At 52.7% G+C, this 22,997-nt stretch overlaps 1 long non-coding RNA gene and 1 other non-coding gene across 2 annotated transcripts; both read right to left on the bottom strand.

Annotated features, from left to right (window-relative positions):
* Positions 1-4,388: 4,388 nt before the first annotated feature.
* Positions 4,389-11,470, bottom strand: LOC134760693 (uncharacterized). Its single transcript, XR_010138572.1, has 2 exons — positions 11,392-11,470; positions 4,389-10,959 (listed from the first exon to the last, which is right to left on the bottom strand). It is a non-coding gene; the product is annotated as an uncharacterized LOC134760693 (long non-coding RNA).
* Positions 11,471-19,625: 8,155 nt separating this feature from the next.
* Positions 19,626-19,789, bottom strand: LOC112131661 (U1 spliceosomal RNA). The gene has a single exon (XR_002913653.1). It is a non-coding gene; the product is annotated as a U1 spliceosomal RNA (small nuclear RNA).
* Between the last annotated feature and the right edge of the window lie 3,208 nt (positions 19,790-22,997).

The raw sequence follows: 22,997 nt of genomic DNA, 5'->3' as shown, positions 1-22,997 counted from the left end.
GTTTTAGTAAAGATGGGGGTTTCACCATGTTGGCCAGGCTGGTCTCGAACTCCTGACCTCAGGTGATCCGCCCGCCTCGGCCTCCTGAAGTACTGGGATTATAGGCTTAAGCCACCGCACCTGGCCTGTGACATTTATGAGACATATGGAAAATGTAGACACTGGCTATTTGATGATATTAAGAAAAGATTATTAAACCAGGTGTGGTTGCTCACGCCTGTAATCCCAGCACTTCAGGAGGTCAAGGCAGTAGGATCACTTGGGCTCAGGAGTTCAAGACCAGCCTAGGCAACAAAGTGAGACCTCGACTCTACAAGAAATAAAAAAATCAGCAAGCCTGGTGGCATGCACCTGTGGTCCCAACTTGTAGGTAGGAGGTAGGAGGATTGCTTCAGACCAGGAGGCCGAGGCTGTAGTGAGCCATAAAGAAAAGAAAAGATTACTAACTAAAATGTTTTTAATGCACTGAATGAAACACCTTGGCCTCCTGCCTTGGGGCTCTCTCCACAGCCTCCCCGACACTACTGTTGAGCTGACTACTCACACCGATCAGACACCCCTCCCTGCTCAAAGATCAGGCAGGATCAAGCTCCCCCGCTGAGGCAGGCTCTCCTTTCCCTGTACCAGCTCTTCCTTGCAACCCCCCTGACTGTCATGGGCTCCCACCTCCATGCCTTTGCTCATGCCTTGCTCCTGCTTGGAGTGCCTGCTGCTCTGTTTCAACCCCACCCATCCCTTGAAGCTCTGAGCAAATTCCATCTCCACAAATCGGTTTTTCTAACCTCCCCATCCCTCCCATCCTTCTGAGCCTCTAGGACCTTCCCTCTGTCCCACGTACATATCACTGACCACTCGCTTCCTCAGTCTAGAATTTTGGGGATCTACATCTTTTCATCACTAGAGGCTGTGAGGTCCTTGGTAGCAAAGCTGGATATTCTAGTGGATTAAAATCAGGAACTTTGGCCAGGCGCGGTGGCTCATGCCTATAATCACAGCACTTTGGGAGGCTGAGGCTGGCGGATTGCCTGAGCTCAGGAGTTCAAGACCAGCCTGGGCAACATGGTGAAATCCCGTCTCTACTAAACTACAAAAAAAAGTTGGCCAGTCGTGGTGGCATGCGCCTGTTATCCCAACAACTCGGGAGGCTGAGGCAGGAGAACTGCTTGAACCAAGGAGGTGGAAGTTGCAGTGATCCAAGATCGTGCCACTGTACTCCAGTCTGGTGACAGAGTGAGACTCCGTCTCAAAATAAATAAATAAATAAATAAATAAATAAATCAGGAACTTCAAACTCTGACTCAGCCACTTATGTACTACTGTGACCTCAGGAAGATCACTCAACCTCTCTGCGCCTCAATATCCTCATCTGTGAAATGGGAATGAACACAGTTCCTACCTCACAGGGAAGCTGTGAATATTAGTTGAAATGAAATATACAAAGAGCCTAGCCCAGAGTAAACATCTAATAAATGCTGACTGCCACAACTGTGGTAATGGTTATTTCAAGTTGCCTCTGTGTCCTCACAGGCCCTTGTACACAGTAGGTGTATTGAGTTGAACTGAAATTCAACTGAGTTGAGTTGGATGTAAAGAGCAGGGCTGGCTCTCAGCTACTGCCCATCCCTGGCCAGGCCTCACCTCTCGGTGAACATCTTCACCTTGCTGACCAGCCACCAGAACCCCACCACCTGCCTCCAGAGGAGGAGCAGGTGACTGTGCTCGTTGCTGAAGTAGGTATTGAAGGACTGGAGGGAAGACATGCCGAGGGAAGCGTTGGTGTGAGAGCGAGTTTACTCCCTCCCCCTGCTTCCCTCATCTCTGACCATCCCGGGAGCACCATCATTCAGGGAGTGGGTCTTCCTGTGGGCCTGTGCAGAGAGTTGTGTCCCAGCAGCCACGCTCAGCCTCCCAAGCCTCATGGCTCCCTCCTGCACAGGGACCTGGGTTTCAAGTCCTCTTTTGGCTGCAAGAGGCAGCAAGGAAGGGCAAAAATGCAAGGGACCTAGCTTTGCATCCCAGCTGCCAGTTGCATGACTGTGGGCAGGTTACTTAACCACTCTTTATGTATTTACTTATTTTGAGACAGAGTCTTGCTCTGTTGCCCAGGATGGAGTGCAGTGGCATGATCTCTCAGCCTCCCAAATAGCTAGGATTACAGGTGTGCACCACCACGCCAGGCTAATTTTTGTATTTTTAGTAGAGACGGGGTTTCACCATGTTGGCCAGACTGGTCTCGAACTCCTGACCTCAAGTGATCACCTGCCTCAGCCTCCCAAAGTGCTGGGATTACAGGCTGAGCCACTGCGACCGGCCTTAACCTCTCTTTAAAATGAGGAGGATGATAGCACCTACCACACGCAGTTATCAAGAGGAATAAAGGTCAATGCACACCGTGCACATGGTATATGCTACACATTGATAAAGACCAGCTATTGTGATGACGTCTATTTACTTCTGCTAACATGCTCCCTTGGACAGTGCTCCCTCTCCCTCTCCAGGCTTCTGAGTCCTCCCTCCTCTGCAGTGCCCCTTCCCCTTGGGTCAAGCTGGCATCCCTGCACCCCCATGCCCACCTCCTCCTTGCGCCTCCATGCCGCCTCCCACTGCTCTAGCTCCTTGCAGCTGCGTGTCCAATTGCTGGTCACCTTTCGTATGTCCTCACTCAGAGCCTGGTTGGCTGAGCCTGCCTGGTCCAGCTGTTCTCGGAGCATGGCATTCACCTGGGCCAGGCTGGCACTCCTGAATGGGGCAGAGGTGATCAGTAGGCACTCACGCAGGGGGCCATCCTGCCAGCCCTGGCCCTCCCTGCTGCGCCCTCACCTCTGCTGCTCCTCCTCCAGCCGGATGAGGGTGCTCTCCAGGTCTTGGTTGTGCTCTGTGTCCTGGGTGGGAGAGAGGTTAAAGCATCAGGCAGGGCAGGTGGAGGGCAGGCCTGCCCCTGCCCCACCCTGGCACCTACCCTTAGCAGCTGCTGCTCCAGCTCTCCAGATCTCTCCAGCAGCTGCTGCTCCGGCTCCGAGCACCTCTTCTTGTACTGGAGAATCTGGGGATGGGGAGCTGATGGTGACCCCCATGGGTGGGGGCAGGGCAAAATGAACATGTGGGAGGGCAGGAGCAGGATTGGGTGGCCCTGACCTTGCCCTGCAGCCGCTGCACACAAGCTGGGCCTGCCGCTGCTGGCCCTCCAGGTAGGCCTGCAGCTTGCACCGGTAGGAGGCCTGCTCCTCCTGTAGCTGCCTCCGCAACTCCAGGCTCTGGGATGGGGGCTGTGAGGGGAGGGGATGGGAAAAGACAGGAGAGGAGAGAAGCAGAGGCGGGGAGCCAAAGGAAGAGGAAGGATGAAGAGAGGAGAGGAGAAGGGAGAGAAAGGGAGAAGGAGAGAGAAGAGGGAATCAGGGTAGGAAAAGAGGGGAGGCACCTGGAGGTCAGGACCTTACACACTCTTCACCCTCCGCAGGTTGTTGGGTCCTAGAGCCCTCCAAGCCCAGGGGGTGGGGTCAGTAGCCAGGCAGCCGGAAAGACCAGAGTCCTAAGTATTCGGGATCATCTTTGCTGGCCCAGAATGGGGTCACAGTGTTAGCTAAGAATGAGAGGATTTATGTTTTCCCACAACAGGTGTAGGGCAAAGAATGCAGGCTGTGAGATCACCCAGACCAGGCTTGGCACTTAGTTGGGCATGAGCAGTCCAGCCTGGACTGATGAGCATTTATGCAACACCTGTGGCATTCCTAGGTCTGACCTAGACACAGTGGTAGAGCCTCAAACTCCAAATGCCCCAGCCTTGCCCTTCAGGCACTTACTGGGAAGCTTCTGGCCCCTTCACACCCACCCCAGCCCCCACTAGCTGGGTGCACCAGGGACACTGACTTTACCTCTCTGAGACTCAATGTCCTCTTACGTAAGATGTGATAATATTGGTACTCACCTCACGGAGCTGTCCGGGGATGAAACAGAATATCGTGTGTGCATAACCAGCACATGGCAGGGTGCCAGGGGTCACACGGTCAACACTCAAGAAATACTCATTTAATTCATTTGAAAATGCAAAAGGCACAGTCCCTCCCTGCCAGGCGTGGGCACTCACACCTGTAATCTCAGCATTTTGGGAGGCCAAGGCAGGCGGATCACCTGAGGTGAGGAGTTCGAGACCAGCCTGACCAATATGGTGAAACCCCATCTCTACCAAAAATACAAAAATTAGCTGGGTGTGGTGGCACATGCCTGTAATGCTAGCTACTTGGGAGGCTGAGGCAGGAGAATCAATTGAACCTGGGAGGCGGAGGTTGCAGTGAGCTGAGATCATGCCATTGCACTCCAGCCTGGGCAACAAGAGCGAAACTTTGTCTCAAAAAAAAGAAAAAAAAAGCACAGTCCCTATATCCCAGGGCCCTGACTGAAACCCAGAGGTCACCCACCACCTCCCATTGTTCTTTCCCTGGGGCAAGGAGGCTATGTGCTCTAGTGGTTAGGCGCACAGCTCTGGAGTCAGTATCAGGTCTGAGGTTGCATGTGAGACAGCTCTGTCACTTGCAACTATGGTGTTCAAGACAGTGTGACCTTGAACAGGTTACCTCCCTGAGCTTCAGTTTTCTCATCTCTAAAAGGAGACTAGACCAGGACAGGTGCAGTGGCTCAAGCCTGTAATTCCAGCACTTTGGGAGGCTGAGGCGGGCAGATCACTTGATGTCAGGAGTTCGAGACCAGCCTGGCCAACATAGTGAAACCCCATCTCTACTAAAAATACAAAAATTAGCCTGTAATCCCAGCACTTTGGGAGGCCAAAGTGGGCAGATCACAAGGTCAAGAGATTGAGACCATCCTGGCCAACATGGTGAAACCCCATCTCTACTAAAAATACAAAAATTAGCCTGTAATCCCAGCATTTTGGGAGGCCAAAGTGGGCAGATCATGAGGTCAGGAGATCGAGACCAACCTGGCTAACACAGTGAAACCCCGTCTCTACTAAAAATACAAAAATTAGCCTGTAATCCCAGCATTTTGGGAGGCCAAAGTGGGTGGATCATGAGGTCAGGAGATCGAGACCAACCTGGCTAACACAGTGAAACCCCGTCTCTACTAAAAATACAAAAATTAGCAGGGCATGTTGGTGCATGCCTGTAGTCCCAGCTACTTGTGAGGCTGAGTCAGGAGAATCACTTGAACCTTGAAGCTGACTGTGGCATTAAAGACATCAGTGAGCTTGTCTGTTGTTCCCAGAATACCAGCCCGGTAGTGGGAGGGCCTACCTTGTTCACCTCTCTGTCACTCGCATTTTGAGTGTCACCAACCCATGCCCACAGTTCCCTGAAGGATGGCTGTGGTTACCGAGCAGAGGCACGGAGGAGGCCCCAAGAGGCCACACTGCAGTGAGCCGTGATCACACCACTGCACTCCAGCCTGGCGACAGAGTAAGACTCTGTCTCAAAAAAATAAATAAATAAAAATAAAAAAATTAGCTGGGGAGTGGTGGCATGTGCATATAATCCCAGCTACTTAGGAGGCTGAGGCAGGGGAATCACTTGAACCCAGGAGGAGGAGGTTGCAGTGAGCCAAGATTGTGCCACAGCACTCCAGCCTGGGTTACAGAGCAAGACTCTGTCTCAAAAAAATAAAATAAAATGATACTAGACTGGGTGTGGTGGTTCAGGTCTGTAACCCCAGCACTTTGGGAGGCCAAAACGGGAGAATCGCTTGAGCCCAGGAGTTTGAGACTGGCCTGGACAACATAGCGAGACTCTGTCCTACCAAAAACAACAAAAAAATGAGACTGATAATACCTACCACACCTGGCAGGTGGTAAGCTATTAGCCAATGGTAGCCACTGTTCCTATCGTCATTAGCATCACGTGTCTGGGCTCCTGCCCTTAGAGTTGTAAGCCCTGAAAAAGGACAGAAATTGCTCACTTGAGGAGCTCGGCTTTTAAGACGCAAGTCTGAAGTTCCCGGCTGAATAAAGCTCCTTCCTTCTTTAACCTGGTGTCTGAGGAGTTTTGCCTGCGGCTCGTCCTGCTACACTGCTATGTCTCAGCCCTCCGCCCCTGGGTGCCCGCTGCTCCATGCTGTGCCCCAAAGGGGGCATATTCACATTATCTCATTAAATCCTTACTTCAACCCATTTCCAGATGAGAAAACTGAGGCTCAGAGAGATTGGGCTCTCACCTATTCAAGGCGACATGCTTCAGGGAAGTGGTGAGCCCAAAGCTCATTCCACTTAGACCAGCAGCCTCCCAATAAGTGACCGAAGGGCAAGGCCAAGGCATTTGCACTTTGAGGCTCTAATTCTATATCCAGGTCAGACCCAGAATGCCACGGTGCTGTATAAATGCTCATCAGTCCAGGTTGGACCGCTCATGCCCAACTAAGGAACCTGCCCTGCAAACGGAAAACCAAGAAACAGGGCCGAAAAGATAAATGTTGCCAAGCTGCAATGGCAAGCAAGCCAGATTTGGGCAAAACCAAACCAGCCACTGGCCGGGTGCGGTGGCTCATGCCTGTAATCCCAACACAGGGAGGCCGAGGCAGGTGGATCGCTTGAGGTCAGGAATTCTAGACCAGCCTGGCCAACGTGGTGAAACCCCATCTCTACTAAAAATACAGAAATCAGCTGGGCATGGTGGTGGGTGCCTGTAGTCCCAGCTACTCGGGAAGCTGAGGCACAAGAATCACTTGAAACTGGGAGGTAGAGATTGTGGTGAGCTGAGATCGCACCACTGCACTCCAGCCTGAGTGACAGAGAGAGACTCTAAAAACAAAAAACAAAAAACAAAAAACAAAAAAAAAACTAATCCAGCCAGCGGCAGAGAGCTGCCACTACAAATCCCAGGGACGCCCACTCTTCTACCTCTAGGCAGCCTCCAGAAATCCCCTCTACAGGCTGCACACCTGCCCACCAGAGCAGGGGGGAAGCCGCAAATACCCCTGGACCAGCATGTCCAGCCCTGCAAGCCCAGCTCAGCAGAGGGGGCCCCAGATGTCCTTGGGGGACTGAACTGAATTATTCTGTGCCTTCTCCTGACCACAGCCCTAACGGTTGGGGGAAGGAGACAGGATGTCAGCCCTGGCACCAGGTGACACCCACCCTTGGCTCCATCCCCAAAGTTCTCCCCCAGAGTCCTGCTGGGTTCTGTGGGTCCCAGGAAGTCATATCTGAACCCCGAGTATGTGTCCACTGCTTCCACCCAATTCTCCAAAAAAAAAAATGACTGAATTCCTCTTAGAAATCTGGATGCTAACAGCTTCAGCATCTGGCCACCTGGACTCCAGCCTTGGCTCACCAGCCCCTCACCAGCTGTGTGACCCTGCACCAGTGTCTTCACTTCTCTGAGCCTCAGTTTCCTCATCTGCAAAATGGGATAATAATGGTGCCTGTTTCTAGCATGAGCATTAAATAAAATACTCCGTACTAAGCTATATGCCTGGATATGGTGTGGCAGAAACTGCAATGTGCCCACCACAAAGCATTTCCAATACCTCTTAGGAATATGGCTAAAAGCCATTTCCCAGACTCCCTTGCAGTCAGATATGGCCATGTGGTCAAGTTCTGGTCCACAGAATTAAGACAGAAAGAAAGCGTGCCACTTTAGGCTTGGCCCATAAAATTATTTCTCTCCTTCCTGGTCCATCAGCTAGAAGGCAATAACTCCAAGGTCCTAGGGGATGCTGCAACCACAAGACAGAAGGGATCTCGGTCCCTGGGTCACCACATAGAAAGCCACCTGCCAAACACCCAACAGGACTTTTCATGAATGAGAAATAAACTTCTATTGTGCTAAGCCTCTGAGAATTCAGGGTTTCACTATCACATTAGCTAGTGTTACCTTAATTACTACCTGCAGTTGAACAGCGGGTGAGTGTTGGCTATTACTACTGTTATCATTACTATCAGGAGTATTATTGGCTCTTTCTAGCACCCAAGCTAGAACCCTGTGCCTTGTTCTAGATGCTGAGCCATTATTTGGTGACCAAATACAGAGGAGACACCCTTTGTACCCTTCCCTCCCCACTACCACCCTCCAAACCTGCCTTTTGCCAGGGCTAGCGGCAGGAACTAGCCAAAAGGCCCCTCAAAGATTACTTGCTTCAAACATAGCAGCTGCTCTTATCCGCTTACCCCTTCGTTATCCTCCTGCTGCTGACTAGAAATTATGACAAAAATATTGAACCAACCATGAGCCAGGCTCTGTGCCCAAAACGTTACATCTGTCCCTTACCTGCTTTAACACTCCCGGCACCACCCTGCTCATTTTACAGATGACAGTGTGAAGTCTCAGCAAAGTTAAATAATTGGTTCCAATGCACCCAGCCACAAAGAGCTCCAGTCACAGCTGCAACCTAGGTGTGCCTGATTCCAAAGGGTTTTTGTTTTTTGTTTTGTTTTGTTTTTGAGATGGAGTCTCGCTCTGTCACCCAGTCTGGAGTGCAATGGCACGATCTCGGCTCACTGCAACCTCCGTCTCCTGGGCTCAAGCAATTCTCCTGCCTCAGCCTCCTGAGTAGCTGGGATTACAGGTATGCGCCACCGCGCCCAGCTAATTTTTGTATTTTTAGTAGAGACAGGGTTTCACCATGTTGGCCAGGCTGGTCTCAAACTCCTGACCTCAAGTGATCTACCCGCCTCGGCCTATCAAAGTGCTGGGATTATAGGCATGAGCCACCGCACCCAGCCCAGAGTTTTAAATAATAACAGCAAGCCGGGTGCAGTGACTCACACCTGTGATCCCAACACTTTGGGAGGCCAAGGTAGGAGGATTGCTTGGGCCCAGGAGTTTGAGACCAGCCCTGGCAACACAGTGAGACTCCATCTCTGCCAAATAAATACAAAAAATTGGCCTGGCATGGTGGCATGCACCTCCTGTAGTCCCAGTTCCTTGAGAGGCTGAGGCAGGAGGATTGCTTGAGCCTCAAAAGTTGAGGCTGCAATGAGCTGTGGTTGTGTCACTACCCTCTAGCCTGGGTGACAGAGCAAGACCCTGTCTCAAATAAGCAAAAACAGTAACAGCAATGACTGCCATCCTGCAGCGCCTGCTGTGTGCCTGGCACCACCCCAGGATGCCGATGTGTATTATATAAGCCACTGCCTGGACTGCTGAGATGGCTCCTCGAGGGTCTCTCTGCTTCCCTGCTCATCCCCTCACCCACTCAAGTTTCACACAGTAAAGGTCATACCCCTCCCCTACCCAAGGCCCTCTACTAGCCCTTACCGCACCTAAAATGAAGTTCAAAGTCCTTCCATGGCCCACAGGGCCCACCAGATCTGGCCCCACTTCACTTCTCCCACCTCATCTCCTTTTTTTTTTTTTTTTTTGTTTTGTTTTTTGTTTTTTGAGGCAGAGTCTTGCTCTGTTGCCCAGGCCTGAGCTGGAGTGCAGTGGTGCACGATCTCAGCTCACCGCAACCTCCGCCTCCTGGGTTCAAGCAATTCTCCTACCTCAGCCTCCCGAGTAGCTGGGATTACAGGCGTGCACCACCACGCCCAGCTAATTTTTGTATTTTTAGTAGAGATGAGGTTTCACCATATTGGCCAGGCTGGTTTTAAACTCCTGACCTCAAGTGATCCACCCACCTTGGCCTCCCAAAGTGCTGGGATTACAGGCGTGAGCCACCACACCCGGCTGCTCACGGCCTTCTTGATTCCTCAAACACCAGGCATGCTCCCACCTCTGGGCGTTTGCGCTGCCATTTCCTCTGCCTGGGACGCACTTCCCCCTTTTGCACAGCTCACTCCCGCTTGTCGGCCAGATTTTGGCTCAAAATTATCACCTTCTGAGGGACCTACCCCTGACTCTCAGCTAAAGAGGCCCCTCCAGTGGCTGTTCCGTTTTCTCCAACATGTATGTTGTCTGTCTCCTCCTTTTTTCCTTTTTTCTTTGAGACAGGGTCTTGCTCTGTTGTCCAGGCTGGAGTGCAGGGGCAAAATCATGGCTCATTGCAGCCTTGACCTCCTGGGCTTAAGGGATCCTCCCACCTCAGCCTCCTGAGTAGCTGGGACCACAAGTGCGTGCCACCATGTCTAGCTAATTTTTTACTTGTTGTAGAGATGAGATGTTGCCCAGGCTAGTCTCCAACTCCTGGGCTCAAGCGGTCCTCCCACCTCAGCCTCCCAAAGTGCCAGGTTGACTTAGTTCACTGCCACTTCCACAGTGCCTGGGCTAAGGCCAAAGCTCCATGAAGAGCTGCTGAATGAATTAATGAATGCTAAGAGCCAAGTAATAATATAGGATGTTAAATGGAAAAAGAAATGATTCCCCTTAGCTCTGGCTGCGGTCATGTTGTGTCACGGATGGTGTCAGCCATAGATGGGGATCACGGAAGGACAGCAGCGAACACATATCCAGCATCTGCCGCATCCCAGAAGTTCAGGGTGAAAACCAGGGAGTGACCCCCAGAGGGGCCACCTGGGTGGAAAGGGGGCCTCCCCTCCAAGGGCTGAAAGACTGGGGAGGGGAGGGTTAAGTCAGGGAAATGTGCACGGGTGGGGAGCCTCGGAGATCCAGGGGTTGACTCCTGGAGTCTTGCCTGAACCTCGCTGTCCTCTGCTCCCGCCACAAGATCTGTTTATTAAGCACCTGCTGTGAGCCCAGCGAAAGAAAACAGAAATTCTGTTTTCTGGAGTAAACAGACAGATGGCACCCTGAAGGCCTCCTCCCCAGGTCCCCATTCCCCAGTCAATCGTCTTCCCGAGGGAGCTGTGACCTGGTCACCAGAGGGGCAGACATCCGCCCCAGCACGGTCGTTAGGCTTAAGTCTGTGTGAAAATTAGGAGGGAGCTCGTTCAAAATGCCCACTCCAGAGACGCTGCCGGGCACAGGGGCCTGAGGCCGCATGGTGAGAAGCGCAAGGGGTGCAGGGCCTCATCCCCGCACAGCATCCGGCGGCCCTGCCTCCGTGGCCAGCCCAACTGCGCGCTCTGGGCCTCAGTTTCCGCATCCGCACAATGGAGATGCTTACGACTCGGCAGGGCTGCAATGAAGACGAAACCGGGTCCCACAGGAGGGCAGTGCAGGGCGGGGCCCGCACGCAGGAGCTGCAGAGGGCATCTGCGGGGGGCAGAGGCCGTCGCGAGGGCCTCCCACGGCCGCCCGCGGAGCGAGGGGACCCCGACCGGCGGAGGGACGGCTGCGCCCTGCAGGCCGCTGCGCCCGGGCAGGCCTGGCCTCCTGTCGCGCCCCCTGCCTGCGACAATCCAGGCAGGATGGGCGCCAGGACGCGGCGGGGCATCTGCGGAGCCCGTCGGGAACGCTCTCTTGGCATCCGGTGCCGGGCCGCGGCGGGCGCGGCGCCCATAGCGCCCCTAGCCCCGGGACAGGGCTCCACGCCCGCAGGCGAGCGGCCTCCTTCGCCGGGAGCGCCTCCGTCCAGCCCCCGCGCACGCGCGCATCCCTGGCCTCCTACCTTCGCGCGCCTTCTCCGCAGCCGGGGTCGCCGAGGCCGAGCGGGCTGCACCAGGTGGCGCGGGGCGGGGCGTCCCCGCCACTAGACTGGGAGAACCGGGGGTGGAGCCTGCGCCGCGCGGGAGAGGGGCAGGCCGGGGCGGAGGCGGGGCCGGGGCGGAGGCAGGGGCGGGGCCGGGCGCCGGGGTTCGCGGGTCTGCGGCACTTACAGGGGCCGCCCTGGGCGGAAACGCCTGGTGCGCCTTCCCTTTTGCCGCCTCGCACCGCCGGGCAAGCCAGGCTCCTCCTGCACGCACGAAAGAGGATTCCAGGGGAACGAACCACGACCCCCAAGTCCTCGCAGTTGCAAGACCGCAGCGCAGGATCGAAACTCCGACCCGGCTGCAGAGTCCCCCTGCGGTCTGGCCAGGCCTTAAAGGCCTGAAACTCATGAGCACTGACCCATCGCCCAGCCAGACCGAGGGGACGTTTCATGCCAGCCCCGTCACAGCCCCCAGCGACGATCCCGAAGCTTCGGTGGTTTGACCGGTCAGAGAGAATGCCTTTGTTTTCCTGACTGACGTGCAGTCCTGGGGAAGGCACTCTGGCGTCATTTTGTTCGCGAGACTCAACCCGGCGGCGCGCCTGTCTCGTGTCCTTTCTACTGTAACAATATGTTCGTTTCACCCCCTCACTGGGCTTCAACCTCCTTCTGTTATTGAAGGCATGGGATGAAATCATTGTTTTTTTTTGTTTGTTTTTTGTTTTTTTGAGGCAGTCTCGCTCTATTGCCCAGGCAGTGGTGTGATCTCGGCTAAATGCAGCCTCCACCTCCCAGGTTCAAGAAATTCTCCTGCCTCAGCCTCCTGAGTAGCTGGGACTACAGGCGCCCGCCGCCACCCCCGGCTGATTTTTTTTTTTTTTTTTTTTTTTGAGACGGAGTCACCCAGGCTGGAGTGCAGTGGCGCGATCTCGGCTCACTGCAAGCTCCGACTCCCCGGTTCCCGCCATTCTCCTGCCTCAGCCTCTCTGAGTAGCTGGGACTACAGGCGCCCGCCACCACGCCCGGCTAATTTTTTGTATTTTTAGTAGAGACGGGGTTTCACCGTGGTCTCGATCTCCTGACCTCATGATCCGCCCGCCTCGGCCTCCCAAAGTGCTGGGATTACAAGCGTGAGCCACCGCGCCCGGCCAAATTTTTGTATTTTTAGTATAGACGGGGTTTCACCATATTGGCCAAGCTGGTCTCGAACTCCTGACCTCGTGATCCACCCGCCTTGGCTTCCCAAAGTACTGGGATTACAGGCTTGAGCCACAGCACCCAGCCGAGATCATTCATTTTCAAAGGGAGAGGCAGCTCTGAATCTCCAGGGCTAAAAGAGGGATGTGTTTGGTTTGAAAAAGCATGTTTAATTTAATTATTTTGTGTTTTTTCCAAACACAGTACCCAGAAAGAATGGCCAGCAGGCTGGCGGCTGATGGTTGCTTCTGTGTTTCCTGCGTGGTAGGAGGGAAGCAGTGGAAGTTCCATCTTCGTCAAAGAGGAACCTGTTTGTGACATCTGAAACACTGCACTAAAGGCTGCCAGTGTGCCCTTCGGACTCTGAAACCCGGCCCAGTGCAAGCAAGACTGTGGCCTGGACCAGGGCTGAGAGCTGTTGGTCAGGAGAGATTCGGGCCATTCCCCAGGGTTTTGGGTGGAAGGGTGATGTTACCGAGATTGGAAGGAAGGGCACAGTTTCCCTGAGGTGTCCCTGGCCCAACTGCAGGAGGGCTGACTGACATCTGCCAGTATGCACAGCCGGCCCCTGGATGCCCAGCATGGCCCAGGTCTGTGTGACCCTGTCTGGAGTCCCCAGACTTGCTATGTCCCTACCCAGGCCTTGGTGGGCTCATGACCTCACCAGTCCAGTTCTGATGCTGCCCGTCCCTGTGAAGCCCACTCCAGTGTTCATATCACCAGGGCTGGGCTCAGGCCTGTGTCCTTGCCTCTCCCTTCAGGGCACCTTGGGTCTCCCTTGGTGACAGTACCTGCACCCTGCAGGCAGCCTGCGCTGGCTGTGAACCACAGCCAGCCCTAGGGGTGGGCTTTTTTTTTTGAGACAGGGTTTCACTGTCGCCCAGGCTGGAGTGCATGGAGAGCAGTTGTTCCAGCATAGTGATTACATGGTTTTTATATCATTCCATTTTCTTTCCTTTGTTGGCTTATTAGCTGTAACTCTTTCTTTCTTCTGGTCCACTGCTCCCCGACTTCTTTCCCTGCTTTTGCCTTTTCAGTGAGGGCTTCAGGGTTTCCAGAATACACCTTTATCAGTGCCATCTAGTGACATTATACCTCCTCTTCTGGCCATTATGCTAGTGTTGTCATGTAATTTGATTTCAGACATGTTATAAATCCCAGAATCCATTATTATTGCTTTTTTAATTATTAAAAGATTTAAATCATAAATAAATTATTTAAAATAAACAAATTATTTTAAAAAGATTTAAATAATAAGAACATATATATTTAACTATGTACATACCGATTTGCAGTAGTCTCCATTTCTTTGTGTAGATCCAGATTTCTGTCTGGTATCCTTATCTTTAGGTCTGGAGGACTCCTTTTGCATTTCTTGTAGTGTGGGTTGCTGAATTCTTTCACTTTTTGTATGTCTTTAAATGTCCTTATTTCAGTCACATTCTTGAAAGATTTTTCATTTTGACGTAGAATTCTAGGAAAACTTTATTTCTTTCAGTACTTTAGGATGTTGTCACTTTGTTTTTGTAAAACTGGCATAAAGTGGGCTTCCTGTACTTGTTATATAATTTTGGGAATGTGTATTTAAGTTAAAAACATTAAAATGGGCTGGACCAGGTGGTGCACACCTGTAGTCCCAGCACTTTGGGAGGAGGAGACAGGAGGATCGCTTGAGGACCAGAGTTGGAGACCAGTATGGGCGAGATTGCAAGACCCTGTCTCTCTGTCTCTCATACACACACACACACACACACACACACACACACACACACATCATGAATGTCTTAGATTCATCGTAAGTTCCACCAACAGTGCACTTAAAGTAAAATGTGCCCAACCTGAGGGTCAAACCTACCTGCTGACATGTAGTTTGTGTTTGTGAGACATTCTCAACAGCATTTCCTTTCCCTAGCATAGTGTTTTTTGTGTTTTCCTCACACCTGAGTGTCTTAAGTGCAAAACCTGTCAGTCAGAAATCATTTCCTTTGCCAAAAGATTCTAAAATACTTTTTTTTTTTCTTTAGGCCAGGTGCGGTGGCTCACACCTGTAATTCCAGCACTTTGGGAGGCCAAGGTGGATGGATCATGAGGTCAGGAGATCGAGACCATCCTGGCTAACATGGTGAAACCCCGACTCTACTAAAAATACAAAAACAAAATTAGCTGGGTGTGGTGGCGGGCGCCTGTAGTCCCAGCTACTCTGGAGGCTGAGGTGGGAGAATGGCGTGAACCCAGGAGGCAGAGCCTGCAGTGAGCTGAGATGGTGCCATTGCACTCCAGCCTGGGCAACAGAGTGAGACCCTGTCTCAAAATAAATAAATAAAATAAAGTAAAAAAATTTTTTTTGACATCAGCTCACTGCAACTTCCACTTCCCATGTTCACAGGATTCTCCTGCCTCAGCCTCATGAGTAGCCGAGACTACAGTCCTGCGCCAACACACCCAGCTAATTTTTGTATTTTTAGTAGAGACAGAGTTTCACCATGTTGGCCAGGCTGGTCTCGAACTCCTGACCTCAAGTAATCTGCCCACCTCTGCTCCCAAAGTGTTGGGATTACAGGCGTGAGCCACCGTGCCTGGCCGAAAATACTCTTACTTCAAGGAAAAGTGCATTAAAAATAAACTTCTCAGTTGCATCCCTGGAATCCATAGAAAGCCCAGGAGAGACAATCAAGTGCTACAGGAGCAAGCATTAAACAGGGGAGGACAAAGCGTGACTTCCTAACTAGGAGTCAGGGCAAAGTTATCTGCTTTGGTTTCCAATGGAGACCAGAACTCGGTTCACCTGCAAAGGGAGGATGCAGCCCAGAGGAGGCAGACTTTCTCTTCATGGTGCCTTCAGATAGGAAATCTCCTAGGATTTCTTTCTTTCACTTTGATCTACTCCCAATGCTCCCTTTCTGTTTCTTCAAGACGTTTCTTGGATCCCTAATGTGCAGGACCTAAGGGACTGGTGCCTTTCCCTCCCCTTCCTGCCTGGGTGTCTTCAGCACTGGCACTCACGCAGCAAGTTACTGCCTGCCAGAGACAGTGAGAGGACCAAGGAGGGTGGTGGGTGCAGTGAGAACTACAGAGTCACCATGTACCTGTGCCTCGTGGACTCCTAGCAAATTGAATAAACACCCCCTGAAGCATGGCACCAGTTCCAAGTACAATTACTACTTGGCTCTATGAGCTGAGTGCACGTTCCCCCCAGCATGGAAATCCTAGAAACACTCATGAATGCTATAGTGAAAAGCAGGGGCTGGCCAGGTATGATGGATCACACCTGTAATCCCAGTGCTTTAGAAGGCCAAGGTAGGGCGGATCATTTGAGTCCAGGAGTTGGAGACCAACCTGGGCAACATGGAGAAACTTCAACTCTTAAAAAAACAAAACAACCACCACCACTACAAAAAAACAGAAATTAGCCAGCTGTGGTGACTCGTGCCTCTGCTACTCCAGAGGCTGAGGTAGGAGGATCACTTGAACCAAGATGCCACCAGATACAGTGAGACTGTGTCTCAGGGAAAAAGTCAAACAAACAAACAAAAAAAGAGGCTGTGTAAGAGGTGATTCTGGGGACAGCGGAAAAACACTAAGGTTTTCAAGTGGTGTTAAAAGCCAGTAGTCCTTGGGGACCATTGAGCAATCTACAAAGCAGGGAAGCCTAGATCCCTGAGCTCCGCCTGCTGAGTACCACCACAGATAACATGAGAGACCTCCCCCACAGAGACTGAAATTTGTCTCCCGAGGAAACAAGTGACTACAGACATCTGTCCCAGGACAGTAAACAAGAAAACAAGGTCTCACAAAAACAAAAACAGCTGACCACAGCATACAATCACTAAGACTGAGCCTGTAACTATAGGCAAAAAAAAAAGCCATCTATTATTCATACCATGACAGACCAGGGGAAAGTGTGAATGCAGTCACCTACTACTGTTGTGGGAATCAGGAGAATGGAGAGACCAATAGGTGGAACAGGAGGATTTATTGACTGCACTCACGCACAGCAGATTAAAATCCAAAGGCTGAGCCCTGAACAAAGACAGGGCTTGACTTTATACACACTTCTGAAAGGGGGTCAGCTAGTTTGAATGGCACGGTGGGAATTTGATGGCATGAAACTCATGGGGCAGGCAAGAGGGCAGAAGAAAGGCAGCTAATCAAACTGTGACAGGTCTTGCAATGCAAGTATAGCTGGTGACCTTGCAGCTGCACTGAAGGGAAATCAGGAACTTAACAAAACTTGAATGATTAGAAATGGAAAGGGGGAAAGAGAAGGTAGTAAAGGCATTTGTTGTTTTTGCCTCTTATCCTTGCTAGGGGCTGACTGTGTTGAGAGAGTCTCTGGAACTTATTCCTTGGGGCTCTGACTTTTCAGATAGTGTTACCAAGGATCTGCTAGGGCTCTATCTATTGCAGGTCTTAGAGTCAGCCAAGTACAGGAAAACTTGTCTTTTCCTTTTAACTTCTGCCTTATTACTACAAGTTGTGCAGCACACCATGCGTGGTTTTCATCAGCAATGTTTCCTGAGGTTACAGAAAGATTTCTAATCCTGGGAGGAAACACTCCCTTGAAGCAAAAGTGTTCTCCCCAAAAAAATGCAAGGAGCTATCTTCTTGATAGCCAGGCACATAATTCTCAGGTTTTGCCCCACAGAATCTCTATCTAAAATAGAGCAGTGGTCATGCCTAGTGAAAAGTTTGAGGGAACTCCCCAACGTTGAGTTTCTTCAGAGCCATATACATATATAAAACCAAAAATCCTAAAAGACACTGCCCTTCATCATTCCATGCAGTTAGACATTTATAGGACCATGGATGGTGATCTCCTCCAGACAAAAATAAACGCTGGTGCAGAACAGGTAAGTGTATCATAATTTCAGTACATCAGCTTTTGGGCATTTTAAACCATGGGTCAGACATGTTAGAGCAAGAGGCCAGGTTGACAGCAAGAGGGAGTGTTTTTCTTTTAATTTTCCAATAGCAAAGTGATGTTTGCCACTGTCATTTCATAGTGAGGTGACAATTTGTTGTTGTTTGGTTTTGTGGGTTTTTGTTTGTTTGTTTGTTTTTGAGACAAGGTCTCACTGTCACCCAGGCTGGAGTGCAGTGGCATGATCAGGGTTTACTTCTGCTTTGACCTCTCGAATTCAAGCAAAGCTCCTTACTAATCCTCCCAAGTAGCTGGGACTACAGGCACGTGGCACCACACCCTGGGGCAGTCTCAAATATCACGAAATACCATTATCTCAGGACAATAAATAGACAATAAAGAAGACTCACAGACCAGATTAGTTGTCATGTATCCCCAAACAGGGACTGGATCCTTGTCAACACGACCCAACAGAGATTGTCCCGAGAAATTCACTTCATAACCTCAAAACCAAAAACCCACACTGATGGCAAAAAATAACGATGCAAATAATGAGAGAGAAAGAGAGAGAGACCTGTCCTATAGCCATACTCAGTGGGTAAAAGCCAAAGAGCTCAATTTCTGCTCACGATACTTAATGGAACATAGGGAACATGAGCCAATAGCTCAATGGGTGCCGATCTGCACCAAGTGCCTGTTGGATGCAGGATTCTACTGTCTCCAATAATTATGTCTCAGGTGGACTAATTTTTTCTTTTTCTTTTTTTTTTTTTTTTTTTTTGAAACAGAGTCTCGATCTGTTGCCCAGGCTGGGGTACAATGGCGCGATCTCAGCTCACTGTAACCTCCGCCTCCCGGGTTCAAGCGATTCTCCTGAGTAGTTGGGATTACAGACACACACCACCACACCTGGCAAGTTTTTTATTTTTTTTGTATTTTTAGTAGAGACGGAGTTTCGCCAAGTTGGTCAGGCTGGTCTCGAACTCCTGACCTCAGTTGATCAAAAGTAGGTAAGGTCAGAAAACGTACCCTGGGAGAGGCTGGCACAATGCCCAAAACCACCATCGCTAGGCCTGGGGTTTTCTTCTGTAGTGGAATACTAGTATTCATGTAGTTCAGGGACAAAACCAATTAGATACTTCTGGGGGTTAAAAAGAGATGCATTTACAGTGCTATTTGAGAAGGGGTATTAAGGAATTTGCCAGGGCACTGACGCGTGTCAGGCATAAACCACAGGTTAAGAGAGAGCTAAGTATTTTCTGTCCATGAAGGTGATAAGCGAGGGCCTGAAGAAAGAGGGACGGGGGAGGACACTGGCCCCAGAAATAGGAAAGGGCTGCTTGGGGGTGGGAAGGATGGGTCGGGGTGCTATCTAGAAAGTTGTCTGGTAATGGATGTAGGATGTGGGAGCGAGACATCAAACATGAAGCTGTCGCTTAAATAAAGTCTCAAGAAAGACTAGATATGTAAACGGCAGGAGATAGTAGGGAAACTGGACCTGGCTCCTCATAAAACTTCCCTCCTTCTATCTCAAGGAGGATCACAGCGCATTTCGGCCAAGACAGGTGAGACTGCGGTTCTGACGTGCGGGCCTCCAGGAATATGCGCTAGGGCGGCTGGGGGCGGGCAGAGCCTTTCGCCTACGCAAAGTAAGCCTGTTATGTCTACAACCCAACGGGGACACTGAGAGCCCCAAAGGCCCTGCTTTCTTCCCAGAGAACAGCGCCGGACTGGGTAGTTTCTACCTGGCTCTATGAGGTGAGAACACATTCCCCGCTAGCACAGAAATCCTACCAACTCCTGTGGGGGCTGCGCTTGGAAGCAGAAGCTGTGTAGGAGGTGACTGGGGGGTAGGAAGACTTTCACAGAGCGTGAGAACCCAAGAGACTGGAGAACACGGACCAATCCCCGCAAAAAGCAGCCCGGGTTGAAAGGGAAGAGCTGAGCGATCTTCACCCTAGTTAGCTTGTGTTACAACGCCAATAAGGCTGATGCTCGCTTTTTCTCCTACCGCGGACAGGAGACATGTTACTTCCTATTCCACTGCTTTCCACTGTAGGATTAACGCTTAAGTCTAAAACGCCAACCAAGACACAAACAAAGAGAAAAAAAAAAGACCCTTAATGTACAGCCTATTATTCCAACTATATAAAGTCAGGGGAAAGCGCGAACGCAGTCCCCCACTACCACAAATTATGCAGTCGAGTTTCCCACATTTGGGGAAATCGCAGGGGTCAGCACATCCGGAGTGCAATGGATAAGCCTCGCCCTGGGAAAACCACCTTCGTGATCATGGTATCTCCCCTGCCAGGTAAGTATGAGATCTTCTGCCTCTGCCCCGCCACAGCCTCATACGCCTCACTCTTTACACACACGGTCACTTCCCCTGCGCACTCCCGAGACCTTGCCAGCCCTCACACACAGCTGGGATTCTCAGTTCTGATCAGCGGTCCTAAACCCGTTCCCACGGCACGGGAACTCCTTCGTGGCGAAGCAGCAAGTGGCGAAGCAGCAGCCCCTGCACTACCTCATCTACATAGAAGTCGCCCTATCCGTGATGTCACCGACAGTGCCTTGCCAAGTCCCTGTCTGCCTTTCTGCCACTCAACCGACCAATCCGCTGCCAGAGCCGGCAAGGAGAAGTGACGTCTCCCTCTCTCTTTTTCCCTCCCGCTCCTGCATCTGTTCTCTTCCAAAGAAGCTGCTCCCCCTCCCCCTCCCCCTCCCCCTCCCCCTCCCCCTCCCCCTCCCCTTTCTTCGGTCTCCCGCTGTTACCGAAGCTGGACTGTACTGCCATGATCCGGCTCGCTGCAACCTCCCTGCCTCGGGCTCCGGTGACTCTCCTGCCTCGGCCTGCCGAGTGCCTGGGATTGCAGGCGCGCGCCGCCACGCCTGAATGGTTTTTGTATTTTTGGTGGAGACGGGGTTTCGCCGTGTTGACCGGGCTGGTCTCCAGCTCCTGGCCTCGAGTGATCTGCCTGCCTCGGCCTCCCGAGGTGCTGGGATTGCAGACGGAGTCTCGCTAACTCAATGCTCAATGGTGCTCAGGCTGGAGTGCAGTGGTGTGATCTCGGCTCGCTGCAACCTCCACCTACCAGCCTCCTGCCTTGGCCTCTTAAAGTGCTAAGATTACAGCCTCTGCCCCGCCGCCACCCCGTCTAGAAAGTGAGGAGCATCTCTGCCTGGCCGCCCATCGTCTGGGATGTGAGGAGCCCCTCTGCCCGGCCGCCCTATCTGGGAAGTGAGGAGCACCTCTGCCCGGCCGCCCATCGTCTGGGATGTGAGGAGCCCCTCTGCCCGGCTGCCACCCCGTCTGGGAGGAAGGGAGGAGCGCCTCTGCCCGGCTGCCCCGTCTGGGAGATGAGGAGCACCTCTGCCCGGCCGCCCCGTCTGGGAGGTGAGGAGCGCCTCTGCCTGGCCGCCACCCCGTCTGGGAGGAAGTGAGGAGCGCCTCTGCCCGGTTGCCCCATCTGGGAGGTGAGGAGCGCCTCTGCCTGGCCGCCACCCCGTCTGGGAAGTGAGGAGCGCCTCTGCCCGGCTGCCACCCCATATGGGAAGTGAGGAGCGCCTTTGCCCAGCCGCCCCTTCTGGGAGGTGAGGAGCGCCTCTGCCCAGCTGCCCCGTCTGGGAGGTGAGGAGCGCCTCTGCCCGGCCGCCCCGTCTGGGAGGTGAGGAGCGCCTCTGCCTGGCCGCCACCCCGTCTGGGAGGAAGTGAGGAGCACCTCTGCCCAGCTGCCCCATCTGGGAAGTGAGGAGCGCCTCTGCCTGGCTGCCACCCCCTATGGGAAGTGAGGAGCGCCTCTGCCCGGCCGCCCACTCTGGGAAGTGAGGAGCGCCTCTGCCTGGCCGCCCACTCTGGGAGGTGAGGAGTGCCTCTGCCTGGCCACTCCGTCTGGGAAGGGAGGAGCGCCTCTGCCCGGCCACCCCGTCTGGGAGGTGAGGAGCGCCTCTGCCCGGCCGCCACCCCGTCTGGGAGGAAGTGAGGAGCACCTCTGCCCGGCCGCCCCGTCTGGGAAGTGAGGAGCGCCTCTGCCCGGCCGCCACCCCGTCTGGGAGAAGTGAGGAGCGCCTCTGCCCGGCTGCCCCATCTGGGAAGTGAGGAGCGCCTCTGCCCGGCTGCCACCCCGTATGGGAAGTGAGGAGCGCCTCTGTCCGGCCGCCCCGTCTGGGAGGTGAGGAGTGCCTCTGCCCGGCCGTCACCCCGTCTGGGGGGAAGTGAGGAGCACCTCTGCCCGGCCGCCCCGTCTGGGAGATGAGGAGCACCTCTGCCCGGCCGCCCCGTCTGGGAGGTGAGGAGTGCCTCTGCCCAGCCGCCACCCCGTCTGGGAGGAAGTGAGGAGCGCCTCTGCCCGGCCGCCCCCTCTGGGAAGTGAGGAGCGCCTCTGCCTGGCTGCCCCATCTGGGAAGGGAGGAGCGCCTCTGCCCAGCCGCCACACCGTCTGGGAAGTGAGGAGCGCCTCTGCCTGGCCACCCCGTCTAGGAGGTGAGGAGCGCCTCTGCCCGGCCGCCCAGTCTGGGAAGTGAGGAGCGCCTCTGCCCGGCCGCCCAGTCTGGGAAGTGAGGAGCGCCTCTGCCCGGCCGCCCTGTCTGGGAGGTGAGGAGCGCCTCTGCCCGGCCGCCACCCCGTCTGGGAGGAAGTGAGGAGCGTCTCTGCCCGGCCGCCCCGTCTGGGAAGTGAGGAGCGCCTCTGCCCGGCCGCCCGGTCTGGGAAGTGAGGAGCGCCTCTGCCCGGCCGCCCCCTCTGGGAAGTGAGGAGTGCCTCTGCCCGGCCGCCCCGTCTGGGAGGAGAACAGCACATTGCACTCTCACCTCCTTTGCAGTTAAGTGTGAAATAGTGCCAATAGAGTGTGAAAGAAAAGAAAGAAGATGGTTCACCTCCCAAAGAAGGGGATTCCCCACTGCTGTGTCCCTTCTATCAACTTGATACAAAAAAACACAATGGCCCCGGGAACCACGTGTTGAAGATGAGAGAGCTAAAAGATGGAAAGAGACTGGAGCCTTGAGTCACCCTCTGGAGGAAAACTACCCACCCATCAGGAATTTCTACTACACATTTGGGAGTTTTTGGGTTACAGCAGCTACTTTAACTAAAACACCCAGAGACAAGAGCTATTATTGCACAAATTGGTTAAGTTACCTTTTTGTATGTTTGGGTCCTCTCTGTTCGATGAGACTGCATGTTCCTTTGAAGCACATCTATTTAAAATTCTTATATCCCCAGAGAGCCTAGCAGAGAGTATGCACCGAGTGAGCCTTCAGTAAATGCTGGGTAAATAAGCTCCTAATGGATGAAACTGGGTCTTCGAAATTTGTTCCGACCAGTACTTAGTATAGGATTTTGTGCTGTTGGTCACTTTTCATAAAGGTTCTTGCTATTAAGGAACTTGACATCCAATGTACTCATAGAGAGTAGAAATTCAGGGGAAACAAATAGAAGAGATATGTCCAAAAATCCATTTAAAATTTCATTTACAGATATTTATCTCTTTAATCCTGGAAGTTCTTGCATGTAAGGGAAGGTTCAGTA

This window comes from Pongo abelii, chromosome 1 (genome assembly GCF_028885655.2).
Source record: "Pongo abelii isolate AG06213 chromosome 1, NHGRI_mPonAbe1-v2.0_pri, whole genome shotgun sequence".
NCBI classification, from domain to species: Eukaryota; Metazoa; Chordata; class Mammalia; order Primates; family Hominidae; genus Pongo; species Pongo abelii.
The sequence above is the reverse complement of the archived record's forward strand: the minus strand, read 5'-3'. Positions and strand labels throughout refer to the sequence as shown.